Below are 14947 nucleotides of genomic sequence, written 5' to 3' on the forward strand. Positions count from 1 at the left end.
CTTTCAGGACTCTTGGGTTTAATTTCTCCAGGCCTGCAGATTTTACAATGTTTATCTTTAGTAGATACTTTTTAACATTCTCCTTAGTTATTAACTGATTGGTACTACATATCCCTTGATTAAAAGCAAAAAGAACTTTCAAGGTCCACATTTTTGGCTGAACATTTTGGCTTTGTACATGTTCCACTTTGACTGATAACTGTCAGATTTAAGAAGTGAGCCCTCCAAATTCACATTGGATACATCAGTGATGACTGATACTAATAGTGATTAAGAACTGACTCCTATCAGAGAAGAGACTTGAAGGTTTTCCAGGGTGATAAAACAGAAGTAAACTGTCTACATCTAGAATTTAATTCACTGCCAACCAAGGTTGCATAGGTTTCTTCAGGGGCTGGATATAAGGTGTCATAAATAGGACAAATCAGTCTTATGGGAAAAAAAACCAAAAACTTACCACGGGCAAGAGTATGGCTTGGCAAACATTCACCAATCTTTTGTCTGGATTGTATGGAACCCAGGACAATTTGGAGGAAAGGTATTTTCTTCCTAGTCATGGAGATTTATCATCAGACTTGGTGACTGAAATCAAATGCATTTTCTTTCTAGGATTCTTCCAAAATTTATATGAGTGTGGACCTGAATCAGTTAGTGCAACCTCCACATGAATCAAACCTACCTTTTGTGTTCAACCAATCCAGTTGGTTTGTTCAACTCTTCTTATAGATCAGTTACCCATGTAGTAATTCTTGCATATTAGATATACACAATATTTCAATGTTGTAGTGTGTCTTGGCATACAAATTTTTAAATAATTCAAAATTCTTAATAAAGTAGCTCTTCAATCAAGCAAAATGTATGCACATTCTTCAGTTCTTCTTACATGATTACCAAACATGCAGACACCATTGAATTCTACAGCTCATTTATTGTTCAACACATTCCTCATGTGAAAAAAAAAGTCATTTTGTAAACATGACAGCTTAGTTTTCATTTATGCATTCCTGTAAGACTACTATGTCATATTTGTTCTGTTTACTTGTCAAAACAATGTATTTGCTCCTCTCAGTCTTGCATGATCTACTTGGCTTATAGGGAAAAAAGCAACCTCTGATTGTTCCATTTTCATACATCATTGTTTAAAATCACCAGAACTAATAACTCCAAACAGAATTCTAAATAGTTCTCTGTTACCTGACTAAGAAGAATTTTTCAGAGAACAAACATATATTGGTCAAACCCTAAAAAAAAAAAAAAAAAAAGTAAATCACCTAATCAAGGATTTTATTAAAAGTGTGTTTTCAGATAAACACAAACACCAAACAAACCCAAGATGTCTTGCAAACCAGGCTATTTCCAAATTTTCACCAAAATCATTATACTTAATGCTATCATGCAGGTACTATTCTGAAACTTCACATTCTTCAGATTTGTTCTACATAATAGTAACTTTCATCTTCTCTATGTTGGAGTTAATTTGACTGTTGTCCAGTAGATATGTTATTGTCCTCCATCATACTTCGTTATTACAATGAAATAATATAAAAAAATATAACTAATTATACAAGGATGTATGAGGCAACCTTTCTTAGACAACTTGTCTTCAGACATCACTCTCTAAATCTCCTGTAATGCAGTAACTATACTTCTTTCTAAAATGGATAAGACGACAACCCACCACCACTAAAAAAGTGAATTTGTCAGTCCACTCAGTGATTGCTGACAGATTTTTACTATGTATAAATTAGCAAAAATCATTTTCAGTTCTATATTTCCACTAGTAGGTAGTGCTAGTAATTCCTATATTTGCTATAATAAACACTCATTTTTACACACATGGTTTTGTATCAAATCTATTATAGTAGATTTTTGTGAGTACTTTCATTTTAACATACGTAGCTGCTATTACTTCTTAAGTAACAATATTCAGACATAAGATTATATTCTCACTGTGGTGTATATGATGATGCAATTAACTCCCTGTTAAAAGTAGAGGTTAAAGTGTTAGAGTACATATATTTTCAGGGTCACAGCAGAATTTTAGCATGAAGTTTAAAAAGAAAAGAAAGGAAACTTAAGGTTAGTCAACATTCTTCAGGAAACTCTGAGAAGTCTTTGGGAAAGTATTGTTTAATGTAGTCTGGAGGCAGCCTTTGGATTCTCAAATGTTCTGTGTATACTTATGGAAAAGTTTGTTGCCTGAGATTTATAAAAATAGTGCCATTTTGGCACAATGCAGAATCACGTTTCTTTCTTTCTTAGAATTGTCCATTGTCTATATCCATTAATGGTAAAGCCTCTAATTGATCGACTAACACTCACTAGCATGTCTGCAGAAAAGGAAAAAAATATATAAATAATATCCCACACCTAATTGTTTTAATGGAATTCAAAGATACATTTTAATAAATTACAAACATGAACTTAACACAGGATCTTCATAATTTCAAAAAAAGTTTGCCAGATTTTTAATGGAATCAGCAATATATGGACTGTCAAAGTAAATGAGCGGAGAGAAATGTACCTAGGAAAGGGGGCTAAATTCTCAATATTTTCAATATGCCAAAGCCTAAAACATAGGACACTAAGATCTCTCTAAAATAAGAACCTGAAGATTAACAAATAATGAATATACTTTAATAAAAGAACCCCAAATAATTGTAACATACCTTTTTGTACTGAGCTCTGAGAAGATGATGGAGCTCCTGGTACTGGACCAGTATATGAGGGGGCTACCACCAGGCCTCCGGGCTTGGGTTCGCCAGAATGACCCCTCCACCTATGATGAGTTGGTCTCCCTCACGGAAAGACAGCTGGCAGCCCGCGAACTCTTCCAGACCCCAGGGGGTAAGACATGGCAAACCAGGAAGCCAGTCCCAAACCCAAGGCCCAGGACTGTCGAGAACTTCAGGAGAACCATAACTGGGAAGAAAGACAACGAGGAATGGCCTGAGGCCAAGAAGGGACCTGGGGGTTTGGGAAGAGAGGACAGAGGGCGGCAACCAGAATAAGGGGGCGGTGTTACGAGTGTGGGGAATTGGGGCATATAGCAGCCCAATGCCCCAACAGGGAAGAGCCTATGCAATGTAATCTGCGGGATCACGGGGAGCAATGTGGCCTAATCGGCCTGGTAGGGGTCGCAATGACTTCACATGGGTATACAAGATCAGTAAAAATCAATGGTATTGAGACCATAGCATTAATAGATTCTGGGAGTGCTGTCACGCTGGTCTCGGGGAAGTTGGTGGGGCAAGACCAACTAACCTGGGCCAAAAACACAGGGGTAACGTGCGTTCATGGCACTGTAAATTTCTACCCCACAATCCTGGTACGGATTGAGATCCAGGGGACTACTACATGGGTGACTGCAGGGATGGTCCGCAGGCTCCCCTCCCCTGTTTAAATTGGTAGGGACTTCCCCGGGTTTGAGAGCTTACTCCCCCGAGCAGAGCCAGGGGAGGGTAGCAATCCCCGGGTTGAGACGGAGGCACCTACAGATAGCCTCACCCCAATGTTTGCCGAATTTGCCCGGAGTTATTCTCATCCCCCGGAAAACCCCGAAAGTCTAAGCGGGAAAGGAGGGCAGATAAAAGATTATGGACCAGGATTCTAGCAGAGAACGAGAAAACCTCCCTTGTTGGTAGGCGAACCCATTCAGGAGGCCAGGAGATAATTCAGGCCAGTGAGGACTCAGAGGCGGTTCCTAGCCCAAGTAGGGGCAACCCAGGGGATGGAGTAGAAACAGGCCCCCGGAATTAGGTCAGATTGGTACTGCATGTGAGAATTTTGGGCAGGACCAAGCCAATGACCCGCTATATGCAAATGTAAGGGAGGAGGTAGTGGAAGTAAATGGCGTACCTATGGAAGGAAAGACCAAAGGCCCAAGGCCATATTATGTGCTCAAACGTGATCTGTTGTACAGGATAGCGCAAATACGAGGGGAAGAAGTAGAGCAACTCTTAGTCCCACGGAAACACACAAGGGCAGTACTAGAGTTAGCTCACAGTCATCTATTTGGGGGACATCTAGGAGTAGACAAGACACTGGATAGAGTCCTAAGAAGGTTTTGTTGGCCAGGAATACATACAGAGATCCAGTGCTATTGTGTCTCCTGTCCTGAGTGCCAGTTGCATAGCCCCCTACCTCACTTGCTGCTCCTATTAGAACCTTTGCCTATTATTGAAGTCCCTTTCTAGAGGATAGCGATGGACATAGTGGGCCCACAGGAAAGATCGGCACGGGGCCACCGAAACGTACTAGTCATCTTTGACTACGCCACGCGGTATCCAGAAGCCATTCCTTTAAGAAACCCCACATCCAAGGCAATAGCAAAAGAACTACTCCAGGTTTTTGCCAGTGGGCATCCCAAAGGAGATCCTGACAGACCAAGGAACCCCTTTCATGTCAAAATTAATGAAAGACTTATGTACCCTACTCCGCATCCAGGCCATAAGGACCTCAGTCTACCATCCACAAACAGATGGACTGGTTGAGCGGTTTAACCGTACCCTTAAAAGTATGATCCGGAAGGTGGTAGCTCAGGATGGAAAATACTGGGATACCCTTCTACTGTATCTAATGTTTGTTATAAGGGAAGTCCCCCAGGCGTCCTGGTTTCTCCTCCTTTGAACTACTGTAGGGATGTCACCCACGAGGAATATTAGATATTGCCAAGGAAGATGGCAACAACCAAACCCAAGAAAAAATGTCATTGAGCACAAGACACAGACGAGAGCGTGAATAACTCGAGTAACCACTATAACATGAGAACATTTGGAAAAAGCACAAGAGGCCCAGTGGACATATTACAACCATTGGGCTAAAGTATGGAGATTTCAGCCAGGGGAATGGGTGATGGTGCTAGTGCCAACAGCAGAAAACAAACTCCTAGCCAGCTGGCATGGACCATATGAGATAGGAAACCATTAGGGAGGTGGACTATAAAGTCAGACAACCAGACTGCCGAAGGCCAGAGCAAATCTACCACATCAACTTACTGAAGCCCTGGTGTGACCGAGAGACGTGCCTGGTCATTCAGGGAGCTCCACCCCAGACAGATGACCCACAGGGGCAGGTGAAGATATCTCCTGAGTTAACTCCAGAACAATGAACAGAGGTCATTGATATGATCCAATGGAACCAGAATGTGTTCTGTACCCAACTGGGCCATACGACACTGGTCCAACACCATATTGTCACCAGGCCCGGAGTAAGGGTGATGATAAGACCGTACCGGATACCGGAAGCTAAAAGGGAAGCAATTAGGACAGAAATGAAGAAGATGCTGGAACTCGGGGTTATTAAAGAATCCCACAGCCAGTGGTCCAGCCTTATCATCCTAGTCCCCAAGCCTGACGGCACCCTGAGGTTTTGCAACGACTTCCGGAAGTTGAACGAAGTATCCCAATTCGATGCCTATCCAATACAACGCATTGACGAGCTAGTTGATCAGTTAGGCAAGGCCCGATACCTAACCACTCTGGACCTGACCAAAGGATATTGGCAAATTCCCCTGGCCGAGAATGCCAAGGAAAAGACTGCCTTCTCTACACCCGGTGGCCTGTCCCAATACACTGTCCTCCCTTTCGGACTCCATGGGGCCCCTGCAACATTCCAATGAATTATGGACAAATTGCTGCGACTCCATGCCAAGTATGCTGCCGCCTATCTAGACAACATAGTCATTCATAGCCCTGACTGGGAAACGCACCTAGGAAAAGTAGAAGCAGTGCTAGACGCCCTGCGGAAGGCTGGCCTCACTGCCAACCTTCTCAAGTGTGTGATAGGACTAGCTGAGGCCAGATTCCTCGGATATGTAGTAGGAAGAGGTTTGGTGAAACCCCAATGGAATAAAGTGGAGGCAATACAAGGTTGGCCTTGACCAGTCCGCAAAAAGCAGGTCAGAGCGTTTCTAGGGATAGTAGGATACTATCGGAAATTCATCCCTCATTTCGCCACAAGAGCAGGGCCATTGACGGATTTGATAAAGGCTCAGGGCCCCGAGATAGTAAAGTGGACTGATGCGGCAGAAGGAGCATTTGCAGATTTAAGGACAGCCCTTTGCTGCCATCCAGTACTCATAGCCCCAGACTTCGAGAAGGAATTCATCCTACAACCAGATGCCTCAGAGGTAGGGCTAGGAGCTGTCCTTTCGCAGATGGTAAAGGAGGAAGAACATCTGATCTTACACCTCTGCCGGAAACTCCTCCCCAGGGAACAAAAGTACGCCGTCGTTGAAAAGGAATGTCTGGTGGTAAAATGGGCTATGGAGACTCTCTGCTACTACCTACTGGGGTGGTGGTTTACCCTCATGACAGACCACGCCCCACTCCAGTGGATGCACAGAAACAAGAAGAAGAACGCAAGAGTGACTAGGTGGTTCCTATCCCTACAGCCCTTCCATTTCGGGGTACAGCATAGGGCTGGAAGCCAACACGGCAACGCTGATGGCCTATCACGACAGCACTGCCTCTCATCCCAAGTAGCCCAACCCCATGGTGTTGAGTGGGGGGAAGGGGGAATATGTGATACAGCATGGCCAGAGGGCAGCAGGAGAGTCTTAGAAGGGAGTCTTATTCCCTGTAGAGGGAAGAAAGTTTGCTATAAATTAATTAAAGCACCTGAAGCCAGTCACATGATAAAAAACCCCTCCTTCAATCGGACAAGGGGAGGAGTTGAAGCAGAGTGGATTGGTGTTGGAGTAGAGAGCAGTTTGGAGAAATGCTGCAGCGGGGTAAGAAGACTAAGACCCTAGGTAAAGGGACACCTGGTTTGTGCAGAGGGAGGGCAGGAAGCCCCACAAGCTGAAGGGCAGGAGAGGAAAGTAGCCCAGGGGAAGGAACCGCTAGTTCTAGTGGTTTACCGCTATCACTAGGGCCCCTGGGCTAGGACCCATAGTAGAGGGCGGACCCGGGTCCCTCCCTCTCCACTTCCCTCCTCTAGGACACTAGTGGGGCAGTTAATACCCCAGGTTCAGGGGCAAGAAACAGTGCTCTGAACCCCTGCCCAAGAGGAGAAAGCAAGAGACCTACCATAGTAGTGTCGGCAATTTGCCACAACTGGTATAAAAGACCCATGGCACAGCTATGGCTTGCCTGGGTCAGCTGATGAGAGCACATGGGACTTGGGTTGCAGGGTTAAAAATTGCTGTGTAGATGTTCGGGCTCAGGCTGGAACCCTACTTCTAGGACCCTCCCCACTCACAGGGTCCCAAGAGCTCAGGTTCCAGCCTGAGCCTGAGCTTCTACATAGCTATTTTACAGTAAGGCAAACCAAGCCCCGTGAGCCCAATCAGCTTATGCAGGCCAGCCACCGGTGTTTAATTGCTATGTAGACATACCCAGAGTGGCTTCCTAAGGCTGGCTGGATTCAAAGAGAACATGCTCAGGATTAAAAGAGGCACTCCCAACATAGTACAACCTGAGGCAAGTAATCAAATTTAAGTTAGCAGAGGTTTAACTAATTAAAGTTTGGCAAAATCAGCTGTCCTGAATGATTTCCCCACAAACCTTTTGCACATGGACCCTCTCCATTCCTTATGAAGCCAAAATACCCATCTGAGATCCACTCCCACTCCCCAGCTACCAAAAATTAAAACGCAAAACCTTGTACCCCCATTAAGAACTCTCCCTCCCCACTCCTCCAGACTGTTAAACACTGATGTATTCAAATTTCCCCAATAGCCTAATGTGGAGTTCTGCCCTTCCATCTTGCTAGTAACGGAAAACTAGATTACTATTTGCATTAGCAGCTGGAACAGACTTCAACCTTCTCCTTAGCTGCACTTATTTAAATTAAAATGTTTGATCAGAAGCCTGTCCAATGGATGCCTACAAGTTTTAGTTAAGTAATTCCTTATAGATAGATATTACGGGATGTCACATGAAGCCACCAAGAAACTTGAGGAAGATGGGGGAGTAAGGATGCCATGCTATCTACATGTGGCCCTAAGGAAACAAGAATTCCTGTTTTTAGAGTTTTAGGGTTACAAAATTTAAATTAGGCAACTAAAGAAATACAGAGGAAAGGATGGATGCCGGATCCAAAACAGGATGACCCTCAAAGGAGTTCCACACCACCACAGATGTTTCAATCAGGATTATGAAGGCACAGCAAGTAAATGATAAAAGTTTTTCAATGCTGAAGAAGCCCTATGGACTTTTTGGAGTGTAGACAAGTGCCTTCTCTCAACAGACCATGAAGCAAATAGACACTATGGTATATCAAAGAGCCTCTGCAGAAACCGATGAGACAAAGTAGGAACTCCCTCCCCCCTACTGGTTTTGTTTACACTTTTTCCTTTGTATTTAAGTTTTCTTCAGACAATGGCTACAAAAATGCAGACTCCTGTATTTTTTCTATAAAGTTTAATCTTATTTAAAATTCAAGGTGAAAATGCCATGGTTTCCACCTTTCAAAAATTAGGTGGAAATGTGAATTGCCACCATGTTGTTTGCAAGCAGTGCAAAACTCCCACAGCTTTATTATTTTTTCTATTAAATACTTTAAGTCAAAAATATTTTAAAATGCCATTTTCAAGTGTATAATTCATAATTTATGAGACTTGTTGATTGATATTCTACCAGAACTGCAAATCCTTTGGACCTATTATAATAATGGGATTTTTACAATGCACACATTACTACAAAAAAACCCTTAAAAGCAGTGGAATCCTGCATAGTACTATCCATGCTTAAAATATATTTTATAGTGTACAGAACTCTGAAGTGCTGAAAAAAACTGGATAAAAAGTTACCAAAAAGCAACTATGCACATTAACAACTTTTCAGTCTTTGAATAAATAATGTTATCAGTATCTGAAACTGAAGGTTTGCAGTAGGCAGTATGTCTTACCCAACTTCTCTCTGCTATTGATTTGGTGTTAGTTGAAACCAGCGGAAGAAAAAGAAGAAACAGGTGGAGCATCTGAACACCTTTTTTCTTTCCCCCAAACTGAAGTATTGATATCATTTAAGAAAAACAATGTTTGTTTTATGTTATTTTTTAAAAAGCTAACATTACAATAATAATAATAATGTGTCTGCAAAATTTAGTTCCTTTTAAAAAAAATCAAGCTCCTCCCCACACACACAGGCCCATGAAAAATGGTGACTAAGTATTTTTTAAAAAAAAATATTTTAAAATGGTCCAACAGTAATTACGGGTACAGCTGGGCAGGAAACCATTTTCCTGTTGGGCAAGAAATTGAGATTCTGAAATGTTTCCCATCCTGAAACAGGACAAAAAGACAAAATCTCAAAAATGTTCACAAACCAACAATCTGATAAAATTTCAGATCTCATCAACCGAAATGTTTGTTTTGATCATTTTGAAATGCTGCGTTTAGTTTTTGACCTTTTACAATTTTTAACCTTGTTTTCAGTATAAATTCACTAAAATTTCTAAACAAACCTTTTAAAAAAAAATTAAACTTTTCCAAAATACATTGAAATGAAACTAAACTTTTTGCAAAACTGTTTGGATTGAGAGATTTTTTTTTGTAACAACCCAATTCCTCTCTGCTTCCCTCCTATCTCTCTTTAAAACAATATATAAACTATATTAAGCTCATTTATAAGCTAAGGTCTTCTGTAATCAAGGTCCTCTGTAAAGTCACATATTTGGGGTCTGAGACATACATCCATAATCCATACATCCAGAAGAGGAACTTCATATTTAGTGAAACTGGAGGAATATTCACCGGGTAGGAGGCTGCATTACAAAGCATGCACAACAGAAATACAGTAATATAACAAAAGTGTATTTCATTTCTGTGTGCGTGTGTGCTACACCTTGCCTGTCTTTTGTATTTAAGTTGTGCAAACTATTAAAACTTGAGAAAGCACGTTCCTGACCCTAACGTATTTAATTTCCATATAAAAAACCCAATACAGATTATATATTTACGCATACATATTGATCTACAGATGATAATACTTTAAAATTATTTCTCTTTCTGATTTTGAGGTAATAACTGTATCATGATACAATAACCTTTGAGATTAAGGGTATGTCTACACTATGAAATTAGGTTGAATTTATAGAAGTCTTTTTTTAGAAATCGTTTTTATGTCGTCTATTGTGTGCGTCCCCACACAAAATGCTCTAAGTGCATTAACTCGTTGGAGTGCTTCCACAGTACCAAGGCTAGCGTTGACTTCCGGAGTGTTGCACTGTGGGTAGCTATCCCACAGTTCCCACAGTCTCCGCTGCCCATTGGAATTCTGGGTTGAGATCCCAATGCCTGATGGGGCAAAAAACATTGACACGGGTGGCTCTGGGTACATGTCATCAGGCCTTCCCTCTGTGAAAGCAACGGCAGACAATCGTTTCACGCCTTTTTTCCTGAGTTACATGTGCAGACACCATACTACGGCAAGCATGGAGCCTGCTTAGCTCACTATCACTGTATGTCTCCAGGGTGCTGGCAGATATGGTACTGCATTACTACACAGCAGCAGCAACCCATTGCCTTGTGGCAGCAGATGGTGCAATAGTCCTGAAAACCATCCTCATCATGTCCGAGGTGCTCCTGGCCGCCTTGGTAAGGTCGGTCAGGAGCGCCTGGGCAGACATGGGTGCAGGGAGTAAATTAGGAGTGACTCGACCAGGTCATTCTCTTTAGTCCTGCAGGCAGACATATTGTACCATCTTATGGTGAGCAGGCAGGAGATGAGGATGGCTTGCAGTCCTACTGCACAGTCTGCTGCCAGCCAAAGATGTAAAAGATAGATGGAGTGGATCAAACCAAGAAATAGACAAGATTTTTTTTGTATTCATTTGCTCCTCCCTCGCTCCCTCCCTCCGTGAAATCAACAGTTGACAATCATCTTGGTGAGGTCTGTCAGGGGCACCTTGAAAACCTTAATGGAGATTCAGTCCTGCCTGAAATACCAGAGGGCAGGATAGCTTAGTGGGTTGAGCATTGGCCTGCTAAACCCAGGGTTTTGAGTTCAATCCTTGAGGGGGCTATTCTGTGTGACAGTTGTTTTTGTTTCTCCTTGATGTAAAGCCACCCCCTTTGTTGATTTTAATTCCCTGAAAGCCATGTCGTCAGTCGCCCCTCCCTCTGTCAGAGCAACGGCAGACAATTCTTTCGCGCCTTTTTTCTGTGCTGATGCCATACCACATCAAGCATGGAGCCCGCTCAGATCACTTTGGCAGTTAGGAGCACATTAAACACCACGTGCATTATCCAGCAGTATATGCAGCACCAGAACCTGGCAAAGCGAAACCGGGTGAGGAGGCGACGTCAGTGCGGTGACGAGAGTGAAGAGGACATGGACACAGACTTCTCTCAAAGCACGGGCCCTGGCAATGAAGGCATCATGGTGCTAATGGGGCAGGTTCATGCGGTGGAACGCCGATTCTGGGCTCGGGAAACAAGCACAGACTGGTGGGACCGCATAATGTTGCAGGTCTGGGACGATTCCCAGTGGCTGCGAAACTTTCGCATGCGTAAGGGAACTTTCATGGAACTTTGTGACTTGCTTTTCCCTGCCCTGAAGCGCATGAATACCAAGATGAGAACAACCCTCACAGTTGAGAAGCGAGTGGCAATAGCCCTGTGGAAGCTTGCAACGCCAGACAGCTACCGGACAATCGGGAATCAATTTGGAGTGGGCAAATCTACTGTGGGGGCTGCTGTGATCTAAGTAGCCAACGCAATTAAAGATCTGCTGATATCAAGGGTAGTGACTCTGGGAAATGTGCAGGTCAGAGTGGATCGCTTTGCTGCAATGGGATTCCCTAACTGTGGTGGGGCCATAGACGGAACCCGTATCCCTATCTTGGCACCGGAGCACCAAGCCAGCAAGTACATAAACCGCAAGGGGTACTTTTCAATAGTGCTGGAAGCACTGGTGGATCACAAGGGACGTTTCACCAACATCAACGTGGGATGGCCAGGAAAGGTACATGACACTCGCATCTTCAGGAACTCTGGTCTGTTTCAAAAGCTGCAGGAAGGGACTTTATTCCCATAACAGAAAATAACCGTTGGGGATGTTGAAATGCCTATAGTTATCCTTGGGGACCCAGCCTACCCCTTAATGCCATGGCTCATGAAGCCATACACAGGCAGCCTGGACAGTAGTCAGGAGCTGTTCAACTACAGGCTGAGCAAGTGCAGAATGGTGGTAGAATGTGCATTTGGATGTTTAAAAGTGCACTGGCGCAGTTTACTGATTCGGTTAGACCTCAGCGAAACCAATATTCCCACTGTTATTACTGCTTGCTGTGTGCTCCACAATATCTGTGAGAGTAAGGGGGAGACATTTATGGCAGGGTGGGAGGTTGAGGCAAATCGCCTGGCTGCTGGTTATGCACAGCCAAACACCAGGGAGGTGAGAAGAGCACAGGAGGGTGCGGTGCGCATCAGAGAAGCTTTGAAAACCAGTTTCATGATTGGCCAGGCTACAGTGTGAAAGTTCTGTTTGTTTCTCCTTGTTGAAACCCCCCGCCCCTTAGTTCACTCTGCTTCCCTGTAAGCTAACCAACCTCCCCTCCTCCCTTTGATCACCGCTTGCAGAGGCAATAAAGTCATTGTTGCTTCACATTCATGCATGCTTTATTAATTCATCACACAAATAGGGGGATAACTGCCAAGGTAGCCCGGGGTGGTGGTGGTGGAGGACAGAAGCACTGGGAGAGGTGGTGGAGGAGGGAAGGGGAAGGCAACACAGCACTTTAGAAACTTTAAAACATATTGAATGCCAGCCTTCTGTTGCTTGGGCAATCCTCTGTGGTGGAGTGGCTGGGTGGCTGGAGGCCCCCCCACCGCATTCTTGGGCGTCTGGGGGAGGAGGCTATGGAACTTGGGGAGGAGGGCGGATGGTTATACAGGGGCAGTAGCGGCAGTCTGTGCTCCAGCTGCCTTTCCTGCAGCTCAACCATATGCTGGAGCATATTAGTTTGATCCTCCAGCAGCCTCAGCTTTGAATCCTGCCTCCTCTCATCACACTGCTGCCACCTTTCAGCTTCAGCCCTCTCTTCAGCCCGCCACTTGCTCTCCTCAGCCCGCCACCTCTCCTCCCCGCCATTTTGTGCTTTCCTGCACTCTGACATTGTTTGCCTCCATGCATTCATCTGTGCTCTGTCAGTGTGGGAGGACAGCATGAGCTCAGAGACCATTTCATTGCGAGTGCCTTTTTTTCACCTTCTAATCTTCACTAGCCTCTGGGAAGGAGAAGATCCTGTGATTCTTGAAACACATACAGCTAGTGGAGGAAAAAAAAGGGACAGTGGTATTTAAAAAGACACATTTTATAGAACAATGGGTACACTCTTTCACGGTAAACCTTGCTGTTAACATTACATACATAGCACATGTGCTTTCGTTACAAGGTCGCATTTTGCCTCCCCCCACCGCGTGGCTAGCCCCTCCCCTCTCCCCGTGGCTAACAGCGGTGAACATTTCTGTTCAGCCACAGGCAAACAGCCCAGCAGGAACGGGCACCTCTGAATGTCCCCTTAAGAAAAGCACCTTATTTCAACCAGGTGACCATGAATGATATCACTCTCCTGAGGATAACACAGAGAGAGAAAGAACGGATGTTGTTTGAATGCCAGCAAACATACACTGCAATGCTTTGTTCTACAATGATTCCCGAGTATGTGCTACTGGCCTAGAGTGGTAAAGTGTCCTACCTTGGTGGATGGAATAAGGCTGCGCTCCACAGAAACCTTTTGCAAAGGCTTTGTAAGTACATCCAGGAAAGCCGCAAATGCCAGGGCAAATTAATCATTAAACATGCTTGCTTTTAAACCATGCATGCTATTTTAAAAAGGTACCACTCACCAGAGGTCCCTTCTCCGCCTGGCGGGTCCGGGAGGCAGCCTTGGTTGTGGGTTTGGGGGATATTGGCTCCAGGTCCAGGGTAAGAAACAGTTCCTGGCTGTTGGGAAAACTGGTTTCTCTGCTTGCAGTGAGCTATCTTCCTCATTCCCAAAACCTGCTTCCATGATGCCTCCATCTCCATTGAAGGAGTCAAACAACACGGCTGGGGTAGTGGTAGCTGAACCCCCTAAAATGGCATGCAGCTCATCATAGAAGTGGCATGTTTGGGGCTCGGACCCGGAGCAGCCGTTTGCCTCTCTGGTTTTCTGGTAGGCTTGCCTCAGCTCCTTAAGTTTCACGAGGCACTGTTTCGGGTCCCTGTTATGGCCTCTGTCCTTCATGCCCTGGGAGATTTTGACAAATGTTTTGGCATTTCGAAAACTGGAACGGAGTTCTGATAGCACGGATTCCTCTCCCCATACAGCGATCAGATCCCGTACCTCCCGTTCGGTCCATGCTGGAGCTCTTTTGTGAAACTGGGACTCCATCACGGTCACCTCTGCTGATGAGCTCTGCACTCACCTGCAGCTTGCCATGCTGGCCAAACAGGAAATTGAAATTCAAAAATTCGCAGGCCTTTTCCTGTGTACCTGGCCAGCGCATCTGAGTTGAGAGTGCTGTCCAGAGCGGTCACAATGGAGCACTCTGGGATAGCTCCTGGAGGCCAATACCGTCTAATGGCGCCCACAGTACCCCAAATTCGACCTGGCAAAGCCGATATCAGTGCTAATCCCCTTGTTGGAGGTGGAGTAAGGAAATCATTTTAAGAACCCGTTAAGTTGAAAAAAAGGGCTTTGTCGTGTGGACGGGTTAAATCGATTTAACGCTGCTAAATTCGCCCTCAACTCCTAGTGTAGACCAGGGCTAATGTTTTTAAACTCCAAGTCCTTTGGCCTCAGAGTTTACTAGACCACATACTTATTACGGTATTACCAGAAAATACATTCCAATTATTTTTACATATTCATATATTGAATTTAAAAGAAACTACAAAAGTGTGCTGTTAAACAGCTACATATAGAATAATAGCCTGCTACCAGTTATTCAATTAATTCAAGCGGTAGAGGCACCCCACTATGGTTCTGTGTGTCCCAAACCTGGTAATGAACC

The 14947-nt window shown here is 44.3% G+C and overlaps 1 protein-coding gene across 12 annotated transcripts in view; it reads right to left on the reverse strand.

The window, feature by feature from the left end:
• Positions 1 to 14947, reverse strand: part of KIAA0825 (KIAA0825 ortholog) — a 419202-nt gene that overhangs the window by 341551 nt on the left and 62704 nt on the right. The window contains exon 1 of one of the 12 annotated variants that reach the window (XM_073344500.2): positions 2670 to 2716. The exons of the other annotated variants lie outside the window; for them this stretch is intronic. The gene's annotated coding sequence lies outside the window, so the exon portion shown is untranslated. Of the gene's footprint in view, positions 1 to 2669; positions 2717 to 14947 lie in introns of those variants that run through there. 12 annotated transcript variants of the gene reach the window in all.

This window comes from Lepidochelys kempii, chromosome 5, assembly GCF_965140285.1.
Source record: "Lepidochelys kempii isolate rLepKem1 chromosome 5, rLepKem1.hap1, whole genome shotgun sequence".
NCBI lineage: Eukaryota > Metazoa > Chordata > Testudines > Cheloniidae > Lepidochelys > Lepidochelys kempii.